This window comes from Diceros bicornis, chromosome 26 (assembly GCF_020826845.1).
Source record: "Diceros bicornis minor isolate mBicDic1 chromosome 26, mDicBic1.mat.cur, whole genome shotgun sequence".
NCBI classification, from domain to species: Eukaryota; Metazoa; Chordata; class Mammalia; order Perissodactyla; family Rhinocerotidae; genus Diceros; species Diceros bicornis.
In genome coordinates this window covers 32,237,708-32,265,095 of record NC_080765.1, presented here as the reverse complement: position 1 = coordinate 32,265,095, position 27,388 = coordinate 32,237,708, and the positions used below count along the sequence as shown (strand labels likewise).

General features: G+C 45.0%; 1 long non-coding RNA gene across 2 annotated transcripts in view; it reads left to right on the top strand.

The window, feature by feature from the left end:
* LOC131422591 (uncharacterized) overlaps nucleotides 1-26,904 on the top strand; it is a 144,549-nt gene extending 117,645 nt beyond the window's left edge. Inside the window, exon 4 of one of the 2 annotated variants that reach the window (XR_009224110.1) lies at nucleotides 26,844-26,904. This is a non-coding gene — a long non-coding RNA (uncharacterized LOC131422591). Of the gene's footprint in view, nucleotides 1-11,785; nucleotides 11,837-26,843 lie in introns of those variants that run through there. The other variant, XR_009224112.1, reaches the window with a different exon arrangement.
* The last annotated feature ends 484 nt before the right edge of the window (nucleotides 26,905-27,388 follow it).

Here is a 27,388-nt window from a genome sequence, read left to right as displayed (position 1 = left end):
CTGGCCCAGTGGCACAAGCGGTTAGGTGTGCGCGCTCCACTGCGGCGGCCTGGGGTTCGCTGGTTCGGATCCCGGGCGCGCACCGACGTACCGCTTGTCAAGCCACGCTGTGGCGGCATCCCATATAAAGTGGAGGAAGATGGGCATGGATGTTAGCCCAGGGCCAGTCTTCCTCAGCAAAAGGAGGAGGATTGGCAGATGTTAGCTCAGGGCCGATTTTCCTCACACACACACACAAAAAAGATAGGACAGTACCCAAGGGATGATGGACCAACAAGACCACAAGAAGCTGGGTCCCTAACATCATGGAGCTGGGAATGCTTACACCAAGACTATTACACGTCAGAGAAAGAAATCTATTTTATTGAGCCTCTGGTGCTCTGGGTCTCTGGTACAGCAGCTGAAATTATATTCTAAATAATGTAGTGAGTTTCTGTTGCTTGCAATCCCGAATCCTGAATAACTCCATTATTTATTGAGCACCTACTACATGCCAGGTTTGGAGGGTACAGTAAAGGAGGAAATAAACCTGGGCCCTGCTTTCATGGTGGTTACAGTTTAGCAAGGGGATATGGATGTAAATTAATTAATTACATGAAAAGCTTTATTATTACAATTGGGACCAATGCGACGAAGGAAAAGATACTCCGAGAACAAATACCACAAGAAGCTGACTGACTATGGACGTTAAACATTACATTCAATGAGAAAGAGTTTGTCAAGCCAAGATGGTGGACTGGGAGAGGAAACAGCCTCTGTAGAGGCCCTAAGAAGGGAAGGTGCTCCTTCAAGGTTCAAGGAAGTTGAGGGAACAGGTGCAAGGCATAAAGATAAGGCTAGTGAGGGAGGGAAGAAAGTGACCCAAGGTGATGGGGGGGTGGCAGGGGCCAGATCCTGCCTTAACATTTAAGTAAATGTTAAGAGTTGGGGCTTTATCTTAAGAGCAATGGGAAGCCATGGAGGGCTTTTAGGCAAGATCAGATGTACGTTTAAAAAATGTAATTCCAGATGTTAGTAAAGAATGGATTGGGGGATCAAGAGAGGATGTAGGGAAAACAGAGGAGGCTACTGCAGTGGCTCTGTCAAGAGATGATGGTGCCTTAGATTAGGGAGGAGGTGGGTGAGATGGGGCATCTTAGCCTGCAAGGTTCTGAGAATTTCTCAAAGATGTCAAGTCCAAGGCTGTGCCTTTAACTCTTCTGTAATGGGTGCCATTGTCTGCCACCCATCCCCCATTCCTACACCCACCCCACCCCTGCCAGCATCCACTTGCCCCTTCCTAGCAGAGCTTTGCTTTTGATTACCTTCCCCTTCCTGACCCAAGCACGAGCCTTGAAGCTGAACCCAGCCCCAGAACAAGGAGTGAATCTGATTGGTCTGAGGCTAATCCCACTCCCCAGTCAGAGAATGGTTCAGAATGAGCATGTGACCCCAAAGTAGCCAATAGGACATGACAGGAAATTTGCTAGGGATATCTGGGAAAAGTTAGTTGACAGCTCCTAAAGGAGAGTAACCGGAATAAGTGACCTCTCTTCTTGCCCCCAGTGATTGTCACCTGAAAATAAAGTAATACCAACCTGAGAACACCAGCCCCGAGGATGTCTAAGAGAGAATTGAAAAGAACCTGGGTCCTTGATAACGCTGCTGAGTGGCTGAATCAACCACTCCTGAAACTCACTTTCTTTGGGACACCCTGTAGGGAAGATGAGACAGGTTGCAATCACTGAGGCCAGTTTGAGCCCTGAATTCCGTTACTTGCAGCTGCAATCGTCATAACTGACATCTTCCCAAATGCACACCCAGAAAAACTACTGGGCACCCTGAAGCTGTTCCTGGCCAAAGACCTGGATTCCGTCACCCATGGCATTCATTTTGCCTGCTCAGCTTGTCTGAGGTGGGGAGGAAAGAGGAAAAAGGGAGAAGGAAGATATTGTTGTCAAGCAGAAAAGTTGAGATTTTGCACTGAAGGCAAGGAGCAGACCCTAAAGAGGTTATGAGAAGAGCAGAAACAGGAAAGCGGTATATCAGAAAGATGAGCTGCAGCCTCACACGGGAGAAGCGGAAGAAGAAAGCCTGGGAGAAGGAGGCCTGGGTGGGGCTGATGCTGTAGTATGAGTATGAGGTGATGAGGACGAGGCTGAGATGGTGGCTGGAGGCACAGTATGGAAAGAAAGGCATGGATTTGAGAAATACACAGGTATCTTTCCCCTCCCCGCCAGAAGCTGTGGGGAAGGAGGGGCCCTGAGCTCCTGATCTCTGTTGGAGCTTCCCAGGCTCTTGGAACACTTGGAGATAAGCTGTGTTTAGAGACTTCTGGCTATTTAGGCAATCTCAGACACTCCCTCTCTCAGGAGGACCCCCTTTGTGGAAGTCTCATTTGTTTACTAATTTAACAGCTTTTTATTGAACGTTCTTATAGGAAGTACAAATACACAGTATTGGTACTAACACTCCAGTTTTGTTACCTGTGGCAGACATCACTAATCAATTGTTCTCTTCTTTCCTAAGGAGACCCGACTGGGTATGTACTCTAGGCATTACTAGTTGATCTGAGTTGGTTGACTGTGGTGAGATCTAATGGTCTCCTTGACTATCACATGCCAAACCATGTGCAAAGCCCTTCTACTAGTTTCCTGTGGCTGCTGGAACAAATTGCCACAAACTGTGTGGGTAACTTAAAACAACAGAAATTATTGCATGGTGCTGGATCTTTTACCTGTCTGTGCCTCAGTATCCTCCTTGTAAAATGGAGCTTACAGAACCTTCCTCACTGGGTTATTGTGAGTGTTAAATGGTAAGTGCTCAATGAATGGAATGTTGGCTATGACAGTCCATGGTGGCTGGGTTCCCGAGCGTGCCCCTGGGAAGCTCTTCAGGGAAGCTGGTCTGATAAAGCATCCCCGATTGTCTCTCAGCCCGGCAGTTCCAGAGAGGAGCAGGGGTGGGCTCCTGCAGGCAGATTCCAGGTCTTTCTGTGCTACACAGAGCTTCCATTATTAAAGTATTTTGTGGAAGCAACCAGCTCATGGGATTCTGAGAACTACACCTCCAGCTTCTAAAAGGCCCTTTGTTCAACTTGGAGGTGGGGCCGCTTAGACACTGAGGAGGCCCAGAGGGGTGGTGGAGGCCCCCAGTTGTCCAGAGAGGTACTGGGCCTTGGTTCTATTCCCGTTCTCTCACTCTTCCTCCCCACCTCCCGCTCTTTTTCTCCCTCCCCCTTCTCGTTTCTTTCCCCCTCCCCCTCTTCCCCTCCCCCTCCCCCTTTCCCCTTCTCCCTCTCCCTCTCCTTCCTCTCCTCCCCCTTTTTGCCCGCCAGGGAGGCAGCTGGCTGTGCTGGAGAGGGCGATTCTCTTCGCATCTGGTGGGCTGAAGCAGCATATTGACGAGCGCCTGCAACTGTGAAGTAGAGGGAAGTGTTCTGCACTTCAGTGGGATAACAGGTGTTATTTCTCCATGGATGGTGGAGGATGGAGCCGTCACTTCTCTTCTGTTGGGATGCAGGAGAGGTAGAGGGAGTCTCCCACTTGACCTGTGCCATTGGTGGTTTCTGGGCACTTATTGTGTACTTACTGTTTCCTTGGAACCTTACTTATGGTATCTCACATAATGCTCTTCACATGCAGCCTCCCAGGAAAGGAATGGTTATCCTTAAGTTCATTAATGAAAAACTCAAGGTGCTGCAGAGGGGCGATATCTCAGAGCGAGGATTTCCGCACAGATGTGATGTAACTGATGCTGAGGCCTTAGTGTCTTCCTCCACTCCATCTGGGCTTTGGGAAGCCATCCTGGAGGAGTGGCATTTAGCTTTTTCAGATCATGCCAAATGCCACCTCCTTCATGTACTAGACCAGAGGTTGGCAAACTTTTTCTGTAAAGGGCCAGATAGTAAATATTTTAGGTTTGCGGGCTGTATCATCTCTGTTCCAGCTATCAACTCTGCTGTTGTAACAGGACAGTATCCATAGACAGTCAGTAAATGAATAGGCATGGCTGTATTCCAATAAACTTTCTTTACAAAAACAGGCAGCCAGCCAGCATGCATTAATTAGTCAATCCCTGAAGTAAATAACCTGAGTCTGACTCCTGCCTTTTCCAATTACCAGCTGTGTGACCGTATTTAATTCGTCTGTGCCTCAGTTTCCTCATCTGTAAAAGGGGAATAATAACACCCCATAATAATCATCGTAATTGTAATACCTCATGAGATTGTTGTGAGGATTAAATGAATTAAAGTCCAAAGAGCTCTTATAAAAGTGTCTGCCATGGAGTCACGGGTCAGTGCCAAACGGCATTATTATTAGCATCATTGTCATCTTCAGCATCATAGAAAGGACCTGGAGCTATAGAATGGGGATAACACCTACTTCACAGGGTGGTTGTGAGAACGAAGTGAGAAAATGGATGCAAAATGCCTAAGTGGTGCTTAGCACATCGTGAGTGCTCAGTGGCCCTGCAGATGGATCCCCAAACTCATGTGCTCTCCTCTCCTGGCTGCTTTGATAAGCCTCTTCCTGGTATAAAAAGAGGGGAAAGACCCAGTCACATGGCCCCAGGCTGCGCAGAGCCTTCTTTGGGAATGACGACAGTGTGGGAAAGAGTAAGGGAAGTGTCCATCACTAAGCAGAAATTCAGGGCTGCAGAGAAGCCACAAGGCTCCGGTCTGGGAGAGGGGATCTCCCAGTGGTCTGCGGTTCCCCCAGGAGTTGTGCTTAGGGGCTTTGGAAGGGGACTGCAGTGACCATTTCCTATGGAGACGGTCACCACTAACTGCCTCTGTGACGGCAACAAAGGGAGAGCTTCACCGCCCAGCCCTGGGAGGAACCGTCATTGTTGGTTGCTGCAAAGCCTCTCCTGGCTTTTCAGCAGGTGACATGACCTTGTGTATTTTGAGGACTTAGTCGATGTCAACATAGGTTAGAAATCTCTGTGCACGCTCAGGTTTATGGCTTCCCACTGGCTGGATTCCTTTCAGTTTGATGGAAGAAGGCAGGCAGAGAGGGAATTTAGTGTCCTCTGCAATTCCAAGCTGCTGGGTGTCTGCACATGAATCTGAGCCTTAACGGAGGAGGAAGAAGGGAGGCAGATGCTGAGCGGGGGCTCTAGAGCCAAGAGATTGGAGATCAAGTCCTGGCTCAGCTGCTTGCTCTCTGGGCAACCTTGGGCAGCTTGCCCTGTCAGCACATCAGTCTCCCCACCTGTAAATAGGGGTGCTAACAGGCCTCAGAGAAAGTGTACCTGGAAGCCCTGGCCGAGAGCCTGCCACATATTAAGCTGTCACCATAATGAGGAAGATTGCTGGACCTAAGGACATGTGGACAGATGGACCTGGATTTGAATTCCATTTGGCCTTGGGCATGCCATTTGACCCTGAACTTCCTATTCTTTATCTGTAAAATGGGTACAATAATTATGGATTAAGTCTGGTAAAATGTCTAAAGCACTTTGTTCAAAGCCTGGTACACTGTAAGTAAAAATAAGTGGTAGTATTTGTTATTTTTATTATTATTATGGGCCTGACTGGGGCAGGCCTCAGATGTTACTGGAGCGGATGGCAGGATGTGGGCAATCTAAGGGAGAGAAAAGTCCCTGCCCTTGGTCCGGCTCACATGGGTGGACCAATGACACAGGAGCGGGAGGTTGGAGCTGTGCTCTGTGCCCCTGAACTTCCAGCCCGGCTTTGAATAGTTTGACCCTTGGCTTTTGGAACCTTCTTCTCAGGCTCCTGCTGGAGTTTAGGGCTCTGAGACTTCAGCTCGATCAAGAGAAGAGTGCGGTGGTGCTGGGGTTTAGCACCCAAGCTTTCGTGTCCCACAGCCCTCCCTGAGACTCAGTTTCTCCCTCCATTTAAAAATAATGGGGCCAATACCTACTTGGTAAAGGCCTTTTATAGCCCATACCACATACAGTTACAAATGCTGTAGACATACTGAATCATTTAATTCTTACAACACCCTAAGGGGTAGCAAATATAATCCCTATGTATTAATTTCCTGAGGCTGCTGTAACAAATTACCACACACCTGGTGGCTTAAAACAACAGAAATTTATTCTCTCATGGTTCTGGAGGCCAGAGTCTGAAATCCAGGTGTTCGTAGGGCCGTGGTCCCTCCAGATGATCCAGGTGAGAATCTCTTCCTTTCCTCTTCCAGCTTCGGTGGCTGCTAGCATCCCTTGGCTTATAGACCCATGGCTCCAGCCTCTGCTTCTGTGTTCACATTGCCTTCTCCTCTTCTGTCTGTGTCAAATGTCTCTCTGCCTCACTCTTGTCAGGACACTTGTGATGGCCAATAGGTCCCACCTAGATAGTCCAGAATAATCGCTCATCTCAAGATGCTTAATCACATCTACAAAAACTTTACCATATGAGGCAACATTCAAAGGTTCCAGGGATGAGGACCTGACATCTTTGGGAGCCGCCATTCAGCCCACTGCACCCCATTTTACAGATCCGCAAGAAGGAGGTGGCAGAGTGACCTGGCTCAGAGTCTGTACCCTTAACCACTGTGCTATGTTACTTCCTGTAGGTTGCCACTCATGGGTAGTTTTAAGGATTGAATGAGACAATGCACCAAAAACCCTTAGCATAGTCAGGGCAAAAGATGGGGAGAGTCAGGGATGGGGTAAGGGTCTGGGATGAGGCTCAGAGACGTCTGTTATGCACCGTTACCTGGCAATTAATGAAGAAACCAGTGCTTTCGAGGCTTTGCCAGAAAATCCCCATGGTCAAGTGCAAACCACATGTAAATGATGGCTGCCGGATGCCATATCCACATGTTGGAATCCCTGTCTCTAAGCACTGCAGACATCCCTTTCTGCCTGTCAATGTCAGAACAAATGGATTTTTGCTCATTAGAAAGCTCCAAACCAGAGAAGTCACAAGACGTAACTCACCCTTTCTCCTGACGCCTTGCCCCGGTCGCTGCTCTGGTCTCCAAGCTCCTCAGCATTTGACTGAGAGGAAATGACTTCAGCCATAGGTTGTAATCCATGTCAATGAGACTGATGCCTTGGCACAGGAAATCTCTCTTGCCCTCTTAATCTGATTCGCCATATGCTCTGCAGCCTCTGTGACCTAGTGTCCTTAGCAGAGAGTGATGTCCTTTCAGATGTGATTTTGTGGCATCGTGTATGCTGAGTAAGGCTCACCCCGCCCCAGACAGCCTGGAGCTCCCTGAGGTCACACACAAGCCAAAGGCTTTGGGGTCCTTGGCTTCCGGGCCAGATGTTGTTCTCACTTTAATGCATAACATTTCAGAAGAGGGATTTTCTGTTCCTGCTCGCTCCTAAATGCTGCCCCTGCAGCCTCCCGGGGAGGACCATGTGCTCCAGATGTGTAGGGTAGCCTACTCAGCACCTGGGATGTGGAGCTCCCTGGGGCCTGCATTTGGGAATATCAGGACCTATAACAGCTCTTCTGACCCCAGCCCCTCCTCTAGACAATGGGTACGTGTGGGCACACTGGGGCAGGACTGAATTAGCTGGGGAGAGTAGCTCCTCTGGCAAAAGGGCCCAGCTCAGCCCAGTGAACACCCGCTGCCTAAATACCAATGAGGAACACTCAGTTGTGGATCTGCACAAGTAAGTTTTCCCCCTACTGGCCAACATCCACTGTGTGTCCTCTCTCAGTTATTTTAGAGGGGATATGTGGATGTGGGAACATTTTATCTGCAGAACTCGTTGTTTTGTACATTGTTGGATGTCTCCTTAACAGTAACATCAACTCTTATGCGTTGGGTGGGGCCTCTCTGCGGCCAAGACATGCTTCACATACCCAGTGCATCATGGGACACGGGCAGCCATGCTGAACAAGAGGGCAACCAACAGCTGTAGTTAAAATATAAAACACCAGCAACACGAAGTCTCTGCAATACTGCTTATCGTGCCACCTGCACTGTTATGAATGTTCATTAGTGACTCATTATTGATCCAATAGGATCACCAACAAATAGCCAATCAGAACCTATCAATGCCAGGGTGTGAGTGGGCACCAGGAACATCAAAAGAGAGACAGCAGAGCAGTGATTTAAAAGCCAGGCAGGCCTTTGTTCAAATCCAGACTCTGCCATTTCTTAGATGTATGACCCTGAGTTAGACTCTTGATTCTCTGAATCCTAGGTTCCTAATCTGTAAAACAGAGATAATGACTATTTCTTTCTGACAGGACTGTTGTGAAGTTTACGTGAATTCCTGGTTATGAATTCTTTAGTATAGTCTCAGAAGAAAGTAAGCTCTTAATAAGTGGTAGATGCATATAAAAGAGAAGAACCTGTACGATTCTTCCTTTTGTGCACATCTCACAAGAGCTGATGGGAGCCTGTGGGTCCTCAAGTTGCTCACAAATTACAGAGCGGACATTTTAATCCAGGCTGCTATCCTTGCTGGTGCTCTCCTGCCTATTCAAGATGGCTACCAGTGTGTCCCACAATGCACTGGGTATGTAAAACACGTGTTAGCCCCACTAGATCAGTAAGACTCCAACTTGCCAGGATCCTTGATTAACGGAAATAGTAGGCTTCAGCTAGCGGAAGGAAGCCACTGTCTTTTCTCCTTTTCTTCTGCATCTTAGACTCTAGTTTTAGACCTGGATGATGGTATCAGGGACTCAGAATGGTAGCTGGGGCCCTGAAAGACCCTCACACATCACAATGAGAGGAAGTACAACATGGTTTAGTGACAGGGGCACAGACCGGGGTTCAACTTGCGTGGGTTTGGATCCCAAGTCAGCCACCCACCAGTTGGGAGAATTTCAGCGAGTCATATTGTTTTTCAGAACCTCCGTCTTGCAGAGAGAAATAGAGTACCAGAGGAGTAAGATACTTGTCTAAGGTCACACAGCGAGCAAGCAAAGCCATTTAATTCAACCCCAGGATGGTCTGGCTCTAAAGCCCAGCCTCTTGCTCCCATATCAGGCTGTCTATTCCTACATTCTACTAAAACTATTGTTTTAAAATGTAGATTTCATTGTTGTTCGAGCATGATGAGGCCAACAGATCAACAGACGACTACCATTGAAAAGAGAGTTTGTTACAGTTCCTAAGAGGAGGGGGCACCCAGGCTGTACAGGGCCACATGGGGAAGCGCCAGGGTTGGTCAGGAGGCAGAGGAGCAGGAGGGAAGCATGGGCACAAGTCTTTATTGTCATTTCCATGGGAAGAAACAGGCAAGGCAGGTTCAGCAGGCTTAGGATTGACTAGTTTGAATGATTTCATTGCGCTCTGGGTTGGGGCTGCCCTGAGTTGTCTCACACCTGGCCATGGGTCGATTAGGACAAGGGAATATCACCAGGAGTGTAAGAGCTCAGTAAAGGAGGTGGTTGGGGGGCATGGGTTTTGGATTGGCTGGTTTGCCTATGAAAGGTGTGCTTGCAGGGGAGTAGTTGGCTATCTCTGGGAATGAGCTAGCCCTGGGAAGGGCAGTCTTTCCCAGATCAGCAAAGCCTCAAGATGTCAAAGCATCATAAAATACAGAAAATAAAAAACATGATTAATACAACTATCCTTGGTGGACTTTCCAAGTGACATAGGCATTCTCATACCTGTGGGGTTTCCAGATGAATTTGCATGATTTATGCCTATTCATAGTACAACTGAAACCATGACCTACAATGAGATGGCTTTAGCCATCCAATAATCATCTTCAAAAACAATTACAGGTACAAAATATAGACAAAAATCCCCAATAGCTTTCTTATATATCAGTAAATATCAATAATAAAATAAAATTAGAATAAAATTCTGACCACAATAAAAATGTAAAATGCTTAGACATAAACTTAATAAGAAATGTATATATGCTATGTTGCATGAAATTACAAATCTTTATTGAAGGATATAAGAGGTAAATAAATGGAACTCATGTTTTTAGTATTGGATACATGCCAATTTATCCCAAATTATATAAATATTATGCAATGTTAATTAAAATATTAGCAGAATTTTCTTTATTACTTGACAAGATACTAAGATTCATCTTGAAGAATAGATATTTGAAAATATTAAGGGATTATTTTGAAAAAACAAGAGCAGTGAAGGGATTCGTTCGATCTGACTAAGAAAGTGTGTTTGCCTGACACAAATATAGAAGTAGTTTATATATTATAAATGTGATGTTTCAAACCAGAGGGAAGGGTTAATTGTACATGAAAAGGTATTGGAAAGATGAGCTAACTGTAGGGGAAAAATAAAGTCAGATCCCTTCCTCACACCTTATTCCAAAATAAATTTCATCGTATTGTTTAAATACTCATATAAAAAATAAACAAATAAATACAAAATGTATAAAAATATTAAAATATGTAGGTGAAGGTTCCATTCTCTTGGAAGAGGGGAAGGCCTTTTGGAGTTTGAAATCAAAACCAGAAATCATCAGGGAAAAACACTGTTGGAGTTTATTACACACAATTTATAAATCTGCACAGGTCAAGAGAACAAAATTAAAGGACAAAAGTCACAGTAAGAAGACTCTTTGTGGCATATATGTCTTTACCATTTAAAAGGATGGCATAGCAAATTACCCCAATGGGGAAAAATGAGCAAGATCTATAAATATGCAAATTCACAACAGAAAAGGTATGAATGTTTAAGAAACATTTAAACATAATGAAATATATTAATAATGAGGCAGCAATGTGATAACCATTTTTTCTGCTATCAGATTGTCATAAATTTGAAGATGGCTAATACTCAGAACTGGTGAGGTTGTAAGGAAATAGGCATTGTCAGGCACTGCTTGTGAAAGCAAACTCATCTTTTTTTTTTTCTTTTTTTGGTAGTGTGAGTCATAAGTCTTTAAAAGACCCATATCCTTTGAAACAGCAATTCCACATCAAGAAATTTGTATGAAAGAAATAGTAAGAGAAGAGCACTCTTCTGTCTGTAGAGGGATAGTGGCTATATCTTTAAATTATTTTTTAAAATAATAATGAACAAGTGGAAACAACCTAAGTGTCCAGTGATAGGGGATTAATTAATTATCTCTAGTACTTTTATACAACAGGATATTATGCAGCCGTTAAAAATTATGATGTGCGTTAGACAAACACATACAATCACACACAAGACAGATTTCCACACTATAATTATAATTAGAAGAAAGAAGTTTGCATAATACAATCAAATAAGGAAAATACTATGCATAATACAATCCCATTTTAGTAAGAAATAATATAATCCTTATTAGGAAAAAAGATCTAAAAGATTAGACACAAAATTGTTAATAACCATTATTTCCAGGTGGTGGATTAAAGGTGACTTTTATATATATATATATATATATATATATATATATATATATATATATATATATATAACATATATACTGTATAACATATATATATACTGGACTTATTGCAAGGGACATGTATTTTTATAATCAGAAAAATGTTATAAATCTATTAAAAAGTAATGTCTCAGCTGTTTTGCCCCTTAACGGGGGGCATTCAGGTGACTGATAGGGAGGGCATGGAGGATGAAGCTGGGTAGAAGGATTCTCATTTTCCTGCCCTCGATTCTGGTTGCCATAGGCTGAAAATGAGGAGAGAAATTCCGTTGCAGAGCATTCATTGCTCTGACCTTTACTGTTAAATGAAATTAGAAGGCCTGTTGAAAAGAGAATGTTTTCCCTCCAAGTTTGCTATAAATATTTAAAGTGGAAAATATGGATTATGTCAAATGCGGTTGAGGAAACCAACACAGAAAGCTCTGTGCAGACACGAGCGTGGGGAGGAGGGGAACCGAGGAGGAGGTGTCCATCAGAAAGCTCAACTGACTTGAGGTTACTGCCACAGATCGATGGTGCTGATGTTACTGCAGATGTGACGGGCCTTGCTGCACAGCCTAAGTCTTATTATGCTCCGCCGTCGGCATCCGAGTGTTGGGCTCATGAGGGTAGGATATGATTTATTCTGTTTAAAATGCAAGCAGAGAAGGATGACATCCTCACTGGAGTAATTACGTTCTGGGGTCTCTAAGAGGGTGATTCCTCTCATTAAGTGGCATTTGCTCCCCTCAGCAAGTCTTGGTGGCTGTCTATCATGAAGATATATTAGCACATTCATGGGGTCTCTGCTTCTCCCAGGCCAGGAAGGCACAGAGATGTTAAACAGCTCCCCATCTCCACCAACCCACCCGGGTATGTTCAGAGATTAAATACCCACCCAAACTTCCAGCTCAGCCAGGCTTCTAGGACTCTGGGTGTGGCTACTTTCCCCTGTGGAGAACTAAGATGCTGGGATGTTGGAAGCAGAATCAGAAAGAATAACAAGATTGCATCACACCATTCATCTGCTCATGCGTCAAGTATTTATTGGGCATAGACTATGAGCCAAGCATTAGGGCTTCATCGATGACTGATGTTGTGATCCTTGCCCTCAAAGAGTTCACAGTCTAGTGAGGGAGATAAATATGTGAACTAGTAATTATAGTACCATGTGCTCCGTGGGTAAAAGAAAGGCCTGCAAAATGTCATAAACACACAGAGAAAGAGGAGGCTAAATGTGCTTTGGAAAAAAAAATGGTGTCAGACAAGCCTTCCCAATAGAAAGGATTTTGATCTGGACCTTGAAACATGAATAAAGTTCACCAAGTTGAAAAGAAAGACTGGGGAGTGGTGGCCAGGACATTCAAAGAATAAGTGTATGCAACAATTTGATACACTGAAGTCCATCAAGATGTTTTGAACACATAAGAAACTCAATAGATATTTGTTGAATGAATGACTGTGCAAATGAAGAAATGATATATGTGTGCAATGAAAGAGATTAATGAAGTTGAAGCATAGAGTGCTTGAGGTGTGGATTTGGGGAGTGGAGGCTGGCAAGGAAGCCTAGGGTCAAGTTGTGAAGGGACTTGAATATTTTCCTAGTGAATTGAACTTTTCCTTGTTTCATAGCTTTTTCAACTCTTGATCTAAACAAAACTATACATGAGAAATCCATGATGTAAAAACAACTGCGTCTTTCAGGTTCTCTTCTTGTCCAAATCTTCCAGATCTTCCAGCCAAAATTATCTCCTAAAGATTTCCAAATGATCTTGCCTGGGAGACTTCGGAGTTGGAGGCTGTATCAGTTAGGATGAGCTAGATTATGTGTCTTAACAAACATCCCCAAGTCTTAGTGCTTAAAATGACAAAGATTTATATCTTGCTTATGTTCTGTGTCATTCTTGAGTCACTGCTCTCATTTAGAGATACAGGTAAATGGAGCCTCCACCATCTGGAGGTGGGAAGGACATGGTGAATTGTGCACCAGCTCTTAAAGGTGTCCACCTGGAAGTGGCAGAGCTCACTTCCACTCACATTTCATTGGCTACTGAAAGTCACATGGCCTTATGGGGGCAGAGAAGGGGACTCCTCTACTTTGTGCCCAGGAGGAAGAGAACCAAAATATCAGAGAAGAGCACCAAAGACCACCCCAGAAGCAGTAGAGTATTTCCCACTTATTGGCTGTGTTATTTGAGGCACTCGACCTTTCTGAGCTGCTTTTTTCCCTTTCTTTTCAGTAAAAAGAAGTATAGAACTGAAAAAGTGCTAGAATCCTATTTCTCTCTCTCTCCCTCTCTCCCTCCCTCCCTAAAGATAAGGATGGTGTGGGACACGACTGGGTACAAAGGGGTCAGGTTCTTTCTTAGAGCACAGGCAGACATCCCAAAGAGCCTGGGAGCAAGGGATGAAACTTAACCTCAGAGTCCATAAAAAATTTACAGAATTGCAAAGTGCCAAGCAAAAATATAAAAGAGTTCTCTGCACTCCGGGAAATTATTGAAGCCATAAAGATTCCTGCTCTCGCAGATGAGGCAGTTGGTGAGTGGAGCAGAGCAAATCAATAATGTCATACTTCTCGCCCGGATCAAAATACTCAAGGAAATAGCTGCAAAGTAAGAGGGGAACAATGTCTGTCTCAGTCAATCACTGGGCCGGGTAATGCCACAGCAGAGCACAGCCTAATAGTCTGGCCTGGAATTTTAGAAGCCAAGAAAGCATTTAATCAAAATTTGGAGCCATTGTAGATTCTAAAGGATAATTACTCAGCGCTCTGGCAGAGGAGAGTGCTGGAGAAAGGATCTGATAGGGGGTTGTGCATATGTAAATGAATGCTTGTTTCATAACTGTGAAGGATTCTCAGGTAAGAAGGGGGCAAGAAGAATTCCCTTTTGGAGGTTGGAGGAACTAGGCATCACAAGGTGATGACTATAAGAGATTGTGCCTTGCTCACTGTTGTAGCTTCTGCCTTAGCACAGGGCCAGGCACATCTTTTCATTCATTCATTCATTCATTCATCCATCTGACAAAATTTATTAAACATCTACTATGTGACAGGTACGGTTTTAAGAGCTGGGGTATAGCAATGGACTAGACAAACTACGTGTCTGCTCTCCTGGAGCTTACATTACAGTGAGGAAGACAGATAGTAAACAAGAAAATAAATTTGATCCATCAGATAGTGGTAAATGCCATGAAGACAATAAAGTAGAGACAGGAGCAGGTCTAGGATGCCCTAGGATGTTCAGGACTTTTCTGAGAGGAGATATTCAAGCTAAGACCTGAAAGATAGAAAGATACAGTCATGATATGTACAGAAGGAAGAACATTCCAGGCAGAGGAAGCAGCAAGAGTCAAGGCCCTGAAATGGGAGCACACGTGGCATGTTTGAGGAACTTCAAGAAGGCCAGTGGTGGGAGCAGAGGGCAGAGGGGTAGGTAGGAACCAGAGAGTGTAGAACCTTATAGGCTATGATAAGACACATAGTACGTGCTCCATATGTGTTTGTTGAATGACTGACTAACCAACAGACTGAAGTGACTAAATGCAGTAATTTACCCTGCGTTGTACAGATAGTTGATGGTTGTGATGAGACTAGAACTTGAGATGCAGTCTCAGGGCCTTTCGATAAAATCACAGTAATCCCTAGTGGATTGGAAGTGTGATTTTGGTGTGATAAATATAGTATTTTACATTTATTGAGCCCTGTATTCATATGTTTGACCTTCCCATATCTCTGTGGATAACTATTATCCTTTTTTTATAGATGAGGAAACTAAGGCTCAAAGAGTTAGAGCCACTGACTTAAGTGATCACCAGCAGAAAATGGTCAGTAGACTGGTGATCTCCTGAGAGATAATACTTATTTTATTCATTGCTATATTCTCAGCTCCCAGCACAGGACCTGATAAATAGCAACCACTCACATTTTGTTGAATGAACAAATAAATCTGCATTTTAAGGGAAATGAAATCATATTATATAATTTGCTTCTGAACCTACTTTTTCTCACTGTGAATATTTCTCATCATGAGTAAAAGTCTGCATTGTCATTTTTAACGACTACATTGTAAATCACTGTCTAGATGTATCTCTATTCATTTTACCAATCCCCTATTATTGGATATGTGGTTGTTTCCATATATTTACTGTTGCAAACATTTCTGCCAGTAAAATATCCTTGATCTGTCATCTTTGCACATCTATCTGATTTTGATCTTGAGATAAACTCCCTGAAGTGGAAATGCTAGATGAAATAGATGCATATTTTAAAGCTTTGGAGACACAAACTTGAATGCTTTTTGGAAAGACTGGGTCCATTTCAGCGTGTTCTGTTTGGGATGATGCTACCCTTGAGGGGCATAGATAAACTGCTGTGTGTTCAGAAGACAGGACACAAAAGCAGGTTGGTTATGTGAATAAAGAAGGAGAGAAAAAAATCTCACCTAGGCTGGGAGAGAAGCAGTTCAGGGGAGCCCCAACAGCAGTCTTCAAAGACCTTAAACCTGAGAGTTTGGTTGTGGAAGCCAAAGGACATGACTGAAACCAAGCTTCATGAAAAGTAGTCAGTGTCAAATTTAAACAGCAGGGGCTCTCAGAGAGTGGCCTGGGAGCACTCAGCCAGGGAGGCATTCATGCAGAAGAAAAGTCCTCCTAGAGCAGCCGGCAGCTGGAAACATTTGTCATTCGAGTCATTGCAGTGAATTGACTTTGTGGGTTTTTTCCCATTTCCATTTGTTTCTCCGGGAAGCAAACTGGGTGTGTAGAATGAGGGCGTCTTTGGAGATGGCCAGACCTGGGTTTGAATCCAGACTCCATTTACTCACTGTGTGACCTTGGGTGGTTTCTGAACATTTCTGAACCTCAGTTTTCCACATCTGTTAATTGGAGATAAAAAACACGTGCCCCATAGGATGGCTAGGGAATTAGATGAGATCATTTCCATGTGTATAATCCAGATGATGAGATGAGAGCCCATCAGGTTAAGCCCCTTAAGTCCCAATGTGTCTCCTCAAGTACTTCTGAGAGGTTCCTGGGGGACCCTTCTGAACCAGCAGTGTTTCTATCCCCATCTCCCCCTCAAGCCGCCACGGTGCTGCAATCTTGCCAAAGCCCCTTGGGAGTCAACACTCTAGTGGCCAGAGCTGTCCTCTGCTGATGACCCCCTGTTACTCTGGCCTCAGGGGTGGGACACTGTTCTCATTCATTCATTCAACACATAGTTATTGAGCACCTGTATGCCAGGTACTGTCCTAGGTGCTGGACATTGAGGCGTGAGAAAAACTGGACATGGTTCCTGCCCTTGTGGTACTACAGTCTAGTAAGGGAGAAAGATACTGATCAAACAATCCCATGAATAAATATGTAATTACAAACCATGGACATGATAATTAGAGAGTTATGAGAGAGTATCAGGAAGAACCTACTGAGTCTAGGGGGTGAGGGTTAGGAGAGGCCAGGAGGGTTTTCTTGAGGAAGTAACATTCTAGATGATAGCTCAAAGTGAGGAGTGTACAGGCAGGGTGGGGGGCAGGGACAGGCATTCCAGGCAGAGAGATGATGTGTGCAAAGGCCCTGAGGCAGGAAGGAACGTGGCTATTTGAGGAATTGAAGGAAGGCCAGAGGGGCAGATCTACTTCATCCTAAGTGTGGGGCAGGCACTTTGCCTTCATTCTCCCCATTAGAACAGAGACCAAGATGTAGCTATTAAACAAGCTTTTACTGACAATTTGGGACCAGTTGAAAAAGAAGGAAAATAGAGAATAATTTACAATGACTGAACAGATGAAGATGTGTCCTCAGCTTCCCTTAACTGGCTTTGTGTCTCTCTCTCAGCCTGCTTCTCTATGGCTGGGCCCGAGTTTCTCCCTTCCCTCACCAGAAATCCTCCAGGCCTCGCTACCCTGTGGAATCCAGGCCCAGCTGGCCTCCAGTTCAGAGAGAGGAGACAATTTTCCATCCCTCTCCTTTAAGCTCTATTTTCAGAATCCCCATTTCCTGCTCCAGGATTGACCACCCTACAGGAGATTTGATTGTGGGAACATCCCTTCTCTTCAGGGGAAACCCCACTCCCACCCACAGGGGTGCGATCTGCCCCTGCCACACAGCACAACCCCACATCCCATCTTTTGGGTTATTTCATATTAAGTAAATTTGGAAATGAGGCATGGACATCCCAGTCCAGGTGAGGCTGTACCTCTCTCAGGGCATTTCATTTTCAGCCTGTTCTTATCACATGTTCAAAACTCTTGGGGCGTGGCCTCATTTAGCATCACCTTCTATGGCTCACATTGCTGGTGGTGCCCCTATATCCATTATCCTCTTCTTCCATAGTCATAGAACCTCTGGTTTCTAATTGGATCCATGCCACTTGGGTTCAAGACTACAATTCCCAGACTCCCTTGCAGGGGGACATACTTATTGACTAAGTTCTGGCTAATGGGAAATGTGCAGCTGTGCCATCTATAAGTTCATGTCCTGAAAAGAAAAGACTATTCCTGTTCTCCATTCCTCTTCCTAGCTGGCTGCAATGTAGCAATGTGCCATCTTGGACAAGGTAAATGAGGGCAACATCTAAAGACGGAAGAGGAACAAGATAGAAGGAACCTGGCATTTCTGACATCTTGAAGCTCCCCTACCAGCCCTGGATGGCTTACTCCTAGACTGTTAAATGAGAGAGAAATAAAATTTTATATCATTTAAACACTGTGATTTGGGGCCGGCCCTGTGGCTTAGCGGTTAAGTGCGCGTGCTCCGCTACTGGTGGCCCAGGTTCGGATCCCGGGTGCGCACCGATGCACCGCTTCTCCGGCCATGCTGAGGCCGCGTCCCACATACAGCAACTAGAAGGATGTGCAGCTATGACATACAACTATCCACTGGGGCTTTGTGGGGAAAAAAGGAGGAGGATTGGCAATAGATGTTAGCTCAGAGCCGGTCTTCTTCAGCAAAAAGAGGAGGATTAGCATGGATGTTAGCTCAGGGCTGATCTTCCTCACACACACACACACACACACACACACACACACAAATAAAATAAAATAAACACTGTAGTTTGTGGGTCTCTGTTTTAGCAACCAAACTTATATCCTGAATAATATATTGTTGTGTAAGATACACGGCACACAGTAGGTGCTCACTAAATTGTAGCTATCATTTATTTCTAGAGTTCTTCAGCTGATGTTGAGAATGAAATTGCAGGTGCTTAAGTAGTGTTCTTACAAGGATAACCTTTAAAGGAGGTGCCTTAATAGAGATGGAGCAATATTGGATTAAGATAGATCTTTACAGAAAAAAAATAAATGCAAAAGACAGTAATATATTTTGTAAATCTGTACAGATGCACGAGACATATTTTATGATGTAATGGGGCTTTAAATGTGAATTTCAGCTCAAGCAAAATGAAAGCATTGATTCTCTTGAAGGAGAATGGGGCTTGGAGGGAGGAAATTGTGGAGACTCTGGAGGCTCTTGAACTTGAAGGTGACCAGCATCCTTTGTGCTGCATCTGATGTCATAGCCCAGAGCATGCCCTACTTTCCCCCAAGAATAAGTTATGAAGCTATGAAGCTACATTTCTGTTTGAGCTCTGTTTATCAGTCTGGGCAATGGACATGGAAAGAGCTAAGATTTTTCTTATAGGCTCGTTGCCCCTCAGAGAAGGAGAAAGGGAGGGAATTAGGAAGAGATTTGAGATTTTCATTGGTTTCTCAAGTAGCCAAGCACATCAAGATGGTGTTGAACCTCTGTAATGGCTGAGCCATCACCCCAAACTCCAGTCTTCTGTCCTGGGGGCCTTCCTATGCAAGCAGAACCCAAAACTTCCAATAGAATGCTTGCACAAAAGCTCCTTAACTCCACTCTCAGTAGATAAGTGCACGGGTTTTGGATTCGAGAAGACCTAAGTTTGAATTTGGACTCTGCAACTTCCCCACGAGGTGAGTGAATTTGGACAAGTAAATTCAGTTTTTTTGAGGTTGAGTTTCTTCATTTGTAATACAGGATTGAAATCTTCTGCATATCACTCTCATAAGTGCTTATTATTAACCCCCAGCTTGGTTTGGAAGAATCAAGTCTCAAGATGAGTTGATCAGCTCATTGAAAATACATATGCAAGCCTGATAGAGGATATGAAATTCAACTACACAGCGAAATCCACCATTGATCTGCCCTGTGAGAAATCGGGAGGGAATGGGCACTGGGCTGAGCAGAGGGAATGGTTTCCAGCGCTGATGCTATTGCTGACTTAAGATTTGACATTCACGGCGTCCTTCCTGTCCTCTGGACCTGCGTTTCTTCATTTCTAAAATCCCCTCCATGATCTCTCTTAGTCCAGTGAAAGCTGGGCATCAGTGGCATGACTTGGTCATGGTGCCAGAGAGAATTCGAAAGGCCAAGACGGAATCAGAGTCCTGGTCTGGAGGTTTTTCCAGTGCTCTTAACAACATCTCACAAACACCAACTCAGCACTCACTCCACGCAGGGTGTGGTGGCAGGTGCTATGGGTACAACGATGGAGAAACAAGGTCCCTCTCCTCAAAGGGCTGACAATTTAGCTGGCGAGACACAGACACAAACAAGGTCATTTGCCAGTGCCCCAGAAATTCTTCTCCTGCTCATCCTCGCTCCGCTTGTGAAGAGAAGCCCTGTGGGCCCAGGACAGGCCTGTGGTTCCCAGGGCAGCCGCAACCTCACGCCTTGCCTCCCATTGATCCCTGCAGCTCTGCTCTCTCTCCACCTCTGGGCCTTTGCACGTGCTGTTCCCGCCACATGGGACACTCTTCTCTGTACTTGCTAATTTGGCTTGTTAATATTTATTGGGCACTGTACCATGTTAAGTGCTTTATTTTAATGATCTCTTTAAAGCCTAACAAATACTTTATGAAATATGGACTATTGTTTTTATTCCCATTTTGCAGTTGAGAACACCGAGGCACAGAGAAATTGAATTAACTCGCTCAAAACACATAGTTGGGAAGTGGCAGATCTGGGATTTGAACCCAGGGAGTGTGGATGGCTGTTGCTCTCAGCAGCTAAACTATTCAGCAGCTGTTTCGTCTGACTATGTTTCCACCCGCCTCTTCTTTGGGGAACTTGGACACTCCCAGGCCCCTGAACCTGAGAGTCCAAGAAGGTCGTTACTAACAGTGGTGATACCTATTTCGTTACTAACAGTGGTAATACCTATTTCACTGGCTGACACCCCATCTGTGTAATAAAGGCCTTTGGCTCTCCCCATTCCAGCAAAGTCTCACTCAGGTTTTGCTGCGAGTCCCAAGGGGGTTTCACTTGAGCTCTCAAATGATTCTTTCAGGATGTGTTTGTTCCAGGCCCCTCTTCAGGGGTCATCTCTCACCAGCTCCTGCTGGAACCACTTGACAACGTTGATGTATGTGTCAGGGTGGAGTCATCTGGTGCTCCTCAAAGCTGGAAATCCATAACAACAACAACATCAAAACACAGCCAATATTTGGCAAACTCTTTCTACATACACAGGTAAGCACTCTCCAAGTAGTAGCTCATTTATTCCTCACAGCAAACTTAGGAGGTAGTCATTATTAATACATCTATTTTACAGATGAGAAAACTGAGGCTCAGACAGGTGAAGTGACTTGCCCAAAGTCAGTTGGAAAGAAGCAGAGACAGGATTTAAACCCAGGCCATCTGGCCCAGAGCCTGCAGCCTGCCCCTTTGGGTGGTGCTACTTTGCCACCGTCTTTCCTGAGTGGAAGCCACACTGTATGCTCTGCTGAGATGAGTCGAATGCTGCCCTCCCTCTGCATGTGCCCCACGTTGTCCCCCCACCTCCGGAGCTGTATTGTCAGGGCCCCTTGAGTCTCACAGACGCTCTTCCAGTGTCTGTCTCCTCAGGGCTCAGACCTCCACTTCCTTCTCCCGCCTCCATCATGTCCATCAACTCCCACACTTGGGTCAACTCGAGGCTGCTGACTCCCCACTCCTCAGACCTGCAACATAGCCTTAATTCTCTTCTTCTCTCATAGAACCCCTTTTCCATCAAACCAACAGACAAACAACAAAAACTCCTACAAGACTGCCCTCTTGACCGATCACCTTCCCAGTGTCCTCTCTCTTTGCAAGGAGGCGGGAGGCTGCTAGAGAGAATATTTATTTACGCAAAGCTCTGAGTACCTCTGCATTCAGTCGGCTTTTTTTTTTTTCTCTTTCAAATGGGCATTGTTCAATCGGGAACATCAGAGATTGACTTCTGAAGCCAAAATTATATCCTAGGACCAACTCTGATTTTATGCTACAAAAGATCTCTAAGGTGAGCATTTCCTTTTCTCAAGGGGTAGGAGGGAGACAGGGGCCGAGAGGGTCCAGCCTCTGAGGTTTGCACCTGAAGGTCAACTCCCTCACTGGGGGAAGTCTTTGAAACGAAAGCAAAGCAGAGCAAAGTGGGGTGTCTGTGGCAAGGCAGGAGAAGAAAGCCTGGAAGCTTTCTGTAAATGCTACCTTCCCACAGCCCAAGCCAACTTCAACTCATGATTATCCTCATCACATAATAACCAAGTTTAAAACCTGAAGCGAGGATTTGTCAGGATGCACCTGAAGGATCTGAGATCTTGGGTGCTGGAGCTCAGGTTTCAAGGCCTCTGCAGTTGGGAGTGGTGATGGGGGTCCAGGACACTTGGCAGGGGCCACACTTTCACAGGGAGCCAGGGACACTTCTGCACAATTGTGTTCACTTCACCTTTCTCTTGCGTGCTCAATGGTAAAGAATGTCACTTCTTCCCACATCATTTGTCACTTCTTTCCCAATTAATTTCATCCACCGTGTTTTGCGCAAACCTCTGCCAAGAAGAAACTACCTCTGCCAAGAAGAAACTACTTCAGAATCATTGGGTGAAAAATTAGGCTCAGTTGTTAGTCTGAAGGCTGGCAAATTTCAGCATCTCCCCACAGACAATACATCAAACACAGCTAAAAATGGGCTTCAAACACAGGCATAATGAATTGGCCACGTACTGAGGACTTGGAGCCGAGATTGCAGCTCAAACTGAGTGTTTTACACGCATTTTCCTCTGCCAGGTTTGGGGCATTTTCTTACAAGCCTCGGTGGAAACTCTAGAAGTGAGCTGTATCTTAGGGCATCAAAATCTTCTGGACTCCTATGCTTATCATTAGACCCAAGCAATTCTACTCCCGGTTTAATTACCGCAGACATTTGGAAATGTATGTCCACACCAAAACCTGTGCATGGAAATCATGGCAACAGTCTTCAGAACAGCCTAAAACTGGAAACACTACAAACATCCACCAGCTGGCAAATGAATACACAAAATGTGGTATATCCATCCAATGGAATGCTACTCAGGAAGAAAGAGGAACAAACTGCTGATGCATGCAGGGATGTCGGTGACCCTAAAAATAATTACGAAACATTGTGAAAAAACCAGACAGAAAAGACTACATAATGTATGATTCTATTTATATGAAATTTCTAGAAAGGGCAAAATTAGAGGGTGAGGAAGCTGATAGTGGTTGCTTAGGACGGGGGCTGAGTAGGGATTGACAGCAAGTGGCAACAAGAGAGAGAGGAGAGCGCTCACGCTGGATTGTGGTGATGGTGTCCTAGCTGTGGAAATTTACTAAAACTTACTGCACTGTCCACCTGCCATGGGCAAATTTTGTAGTATGTGAATTATACCTCACTAAAGAGACACGAAAACCAAAAAAAAAAAAAAAAAACCCCGGACTTCCTTCTCTCCTTCATTCATTCATTCTGTGCTTTCTTCTTTTCTCTGTGTCCATCTCTCTGTTCCTCTCCAAACATTTGCTAACCCTCAGAAATGCCCCTGGCCCTGTGCTAGGCTCTGCGGTCGTGCGTGTGTCTGTTCATTCAGCACATATTTATTGGGCATCTACTATGTGCCAGGCACTGGATGGGGACTGGGGAGACAGCAGTGAATGAAATTAAGCCCCTGTCCTTAATGGAGCACGCATTTCAGTGGGACAGACAGACAGACGAATATAAACGTCAGGTCAGAAAGCCATGAGTGCTTTGAACAGAGAAGGGCTGGAGAGGGGTGGTGATGGTCATTTTGGACAGGGGTCAGGGAGGCCCGAGGAGAGCAGTTGAACAGCAGCCTGAATGAAGCCAGGGAGCGAGTGCGTGGCTCTCTGGGGGAAGGGCAGACTGAGGGGATGGCCAGTACAGAGCTCTGGGGTGGGGACTTGCTCTGCGTGCCCCAGGAACAGCAAGGAGGCTGGAGAAGGGGGAGCAAGGAAGAGGGAGGTGTGGGCCTCAGCTGCCGTAGGAAGGACTTTGGGTTTTACCTTAAGAATGATGGGAAACCTCTGGATGGTTCTGAGCAGGATAAGACCCCATCTGACCTCTATCTCAAAGGATCCCTCTGACCGCTGTAAAGCACAGACTGAAGGGATTGGGAACAGTACACTGAGGTCATTAGGAGGCTGACGTCCAGGTGGGAGAGGATGGTAGCTCACACTAGGCTGGCGCTATGGACAAGGTGCGATGTGCTCAGAAATGAGATCTATTTTGAAGGTAGGCCTGATGGGATTTGTAAGTAAGGAGCTCAGGAGCTAGAAGGAGCTAATAATCTAGTGGAGGAAACAGAGCTGTAAGGTAATAGCTATAATGAACATTTTTTGAGCATTTACTCTGCTAAACACATCTTTTAATCCTCATGGTGACTACGAGGGAGATATTTTGATTATCACCATTTTACAGGTGGGAAAATTGAGGCTCCCCCAAGAGATTAAGCAACTTGCCCAAGGTCAAGCCTCTAGTAAGTGGTAGAGTTGGGATCTGAACCCAGGCAATCCAATTCAGACCCTACTGTCTTAGCCACTCTGCACACTAGCTATGTGTACTGAGTGCAACAGCAGAAGCATGCACAAGGTGTGTGGATGCAGGTTTTGGGTGAAGAAAGCAGAGACGGCTTCCTGGAGGAGGAAAACTTGTACTGTGACTTGAAGAGAGAATAGGAATTCTCCAGGGGACCAGGTGCAGATGCCACTTCAGGCAAGGGAAGAGGATGATGTGCAAAGTCACAGGGGCATGATGAAGCATGGCATGAACCTAAAACAGCATATGATTCCACAAGGCTGGAGCATGGGATATCTGGGAAATGACTTTGGAGAAGGAGGCTGAGGGGAGATCCTGAAGGGCCTTGTGTGCCTGTCCAAGGAGTGTGGATCGTCCCGGAAGCCAATGTTTCCCTAAACAGTGGATGCATGGCACAGGGGCTAAGTGAAATGATTATAGATGATACACAGACAAGTACTTTTATTTAAATGGTTATGGATTTCTTATCTATTTATATTAATATGAATTAGAAAAATATATGATTAGCCTATCAAACCTATGATTTCAGAGATATTGCTTAGGATGGGAGAAAAGTTTTTGAAAACAGTTGATTGAAAGAAAGATGCTGTGTCATTAATAGTATAATTGGAAGATTATTCATGCTGTATTGTTTACAATAGCAAAAGATTAAGAACCACCGAATGTCCATCAACTGGTTGAAGAATGGGGCAAGTGAGTACAAAGCAGCCTCGAAAAATGAGGAAGCTTTTTATCTTCTGATGTAGAACAAGTTCTAGGGTGTATTGTTAAGTCATAAAAGCAGTGGGCAGAACATTATGTCTGATGTGCTTCCATTTGTGTTTAAAAAGTGAGTGTGTGTGTGTGTGTGTGTATTGCTTGTAAACTTTCTCTGGAAGGACATACAAGAAACTGCTACGGGTGGTTGTCTCTGGGAAGGGGACCTGGTTGACAGGGTGGGTGGGAGAGATGTGCTATACGCCGTTTCATGGCTTTTGCATTTTGAACCACATAAATGCATTCAAAGTGAAGTTCGATTATTTAACATTAATGAGTGCAGGTCGTATACATGGTGACGATCATCATGACGGTATACGCAAGTCGGTATCTGAGACCCACGTGGCAGGCAATGGGGAGTCGGAAGAGCTGAGCAGGTGAGGGGAGTTTCATAATGGGTTTTACTGAATTAATCAGTTGTCTGTGGAACTCGGCATCATTTCTTTCATTCCAGCCTTTTTCACATTTGCGTTCTCATTTTATTTTCATAAGAACCCTAGGGGACGGGACCCCTCTGCAAAACCGAGACTGTTAATCAGAGTGTGTGTCTGTGATTCAGGCCTGAGCCACCCCCGCTGTGTCCGAATGGTCTGAGCCAGCTGGCTGCAGTGACCATGAGCTCTGCAGTGCCAGACCTGGGTCCAGGCCCACCCCGGCCTCTTACTTCCTGGACGAGCCTAATCAAGTCATTTGCTTCCCTCTCTTGAACCTCAGTTTCTTTGTCTGTAGAATTGAGATGACAACGCTACCTCTGTCTCAGGGTTATTGTGAGAATGAAATGAAACAACATATGTAAAGCATTTAGCACAGTTCAAGGGAGAGATTAAGGACGCGACAGATCTCAGCCACGTGGGCCCCAAATATTTCCTCTGCATCTAAGAAACATTCGAACACTTACTGGAGGTGCGATGGGGTATGTGAGAGAGGCTTTATCCTTGAGGATTTCACAGTTTTGATAGAGATCCCTAACATCCGCTTGAAAACAAAACATGAAACATACAAACAAAAAATATGCAATGCTGCGTACCATGAGCAGAACGTGAGGTTATTTCAGGAAGTGCGTGGACAACTAGCGAACCAGAGTGACCACATGTCCCCTCTCATATCTTCTTCAGTTTCTGAGTGTCAAGGAGGAAGTCTGAATTAGTGCTCACATGCCTTCAACGCCCTTCCAACGTCTGCTCATCTCCCTTTACGACAAAGGGAGAGGCATAACAGTTACTTGTTATTTACCTTTTATTTTTGGCAGAGTTACCTTTTCTCTATGGCATCTATAAAGCATTATTTATTTATGGCTTTCTTATAATGGTATTGGATAAAAGTTTCCTTTTAAAATACGTTTATATAAATAAAAATGGAAGAACGTGATTAAGTCAACTCTAGTGTTGGTATTATCTGGCTACGGAAAACATCATGAAGGTGGGCCCTGAATGATGGGTGAGAGTGACTAGTGATTCCAGCACGTGCTGGAAGAAGGAGATGTGGAAATTCAGAGGATGGCCAGAGTGGTCAGAATCGGTCAGGAAGTGTTTCCTGGAGGGGGCTGGGCTTGATCTAGGGATCAAATAGAGGCAGGAGACAGAGCTCCAGCAGGGAAGCCAGAGTGAGCAAAAGCAGAGCATGCTGTTTCCGGACCTGCCTGGAGCAGGCTCCTCACCTTTGTCTCCAGGTCTGCGTTCCAATGTCGCTTCCTCGGGGAAGCCTTTCCTGACCTCACTCGAGGGCTGTCGTATGCTCTTAGACCTCCCTTTGCCTTTTTTGCTCATATTTATCACAGTTTGTAATTAGGAATCCATTTGTGTGATGATTGGATTAATGTTGGGGCCTGCCCACCACCCCCATCACACCATAAGCTTTTCCAGAGTGGAAACTCTGCCTGTTTTTGTTACTGGTGCTTCCCTGGTGTCCAGGAGAGTGTTTGGCACAAGGTAGGGACTCAATCCTTTGTCTAATCAATCAGTTCATTAATTCACTCATTAATGGTTGTGTTTTCCACCAACAGGCAAGGAAAAGAGAACTGGCCCCCTGGGGTCCAAGGCTGCAGTCTAAAGCTCCCGAATGTGAGTATAAAATGGCTCTGAGGCCTTTCTTTTATCTGAGATGTGTATAAGCAGGTGGTATTCTGTGCCATAATATATCTGTTTACTTATTCTAATAGTCATGTTTTCAATTACTCATGGATGAAATAATTTAATTTTTTCGGGTTAAATTACAGGTTTTCAGGTTAATTTTTGGGTCCTAAAACGTCTTCGGGTAGATTGACTTTCCAGGAAGACGCACCATTCTCACTCTGAGCTGCCACCGCGCGCCCCCTTTTGAGAAGCATGCGCTTGGAAGCTTTTACATTTTTTGGCAGATTTCATAGCTGTGATGCCAACCCCAAGGCCAATGCCGCCTCTTGATTCTTTGGGTCTCTTCTCTCATTTCTCTTTGTTTTCTGAATTGCACTCATCCTTTCTCCTGCTCTTACTCAGTTTTTTCATCAATCTAAAAAGTGTAGGATCTTAGGGCTGAATTCTGTAGCCCAGGGACCCTCAAACTTGAGCC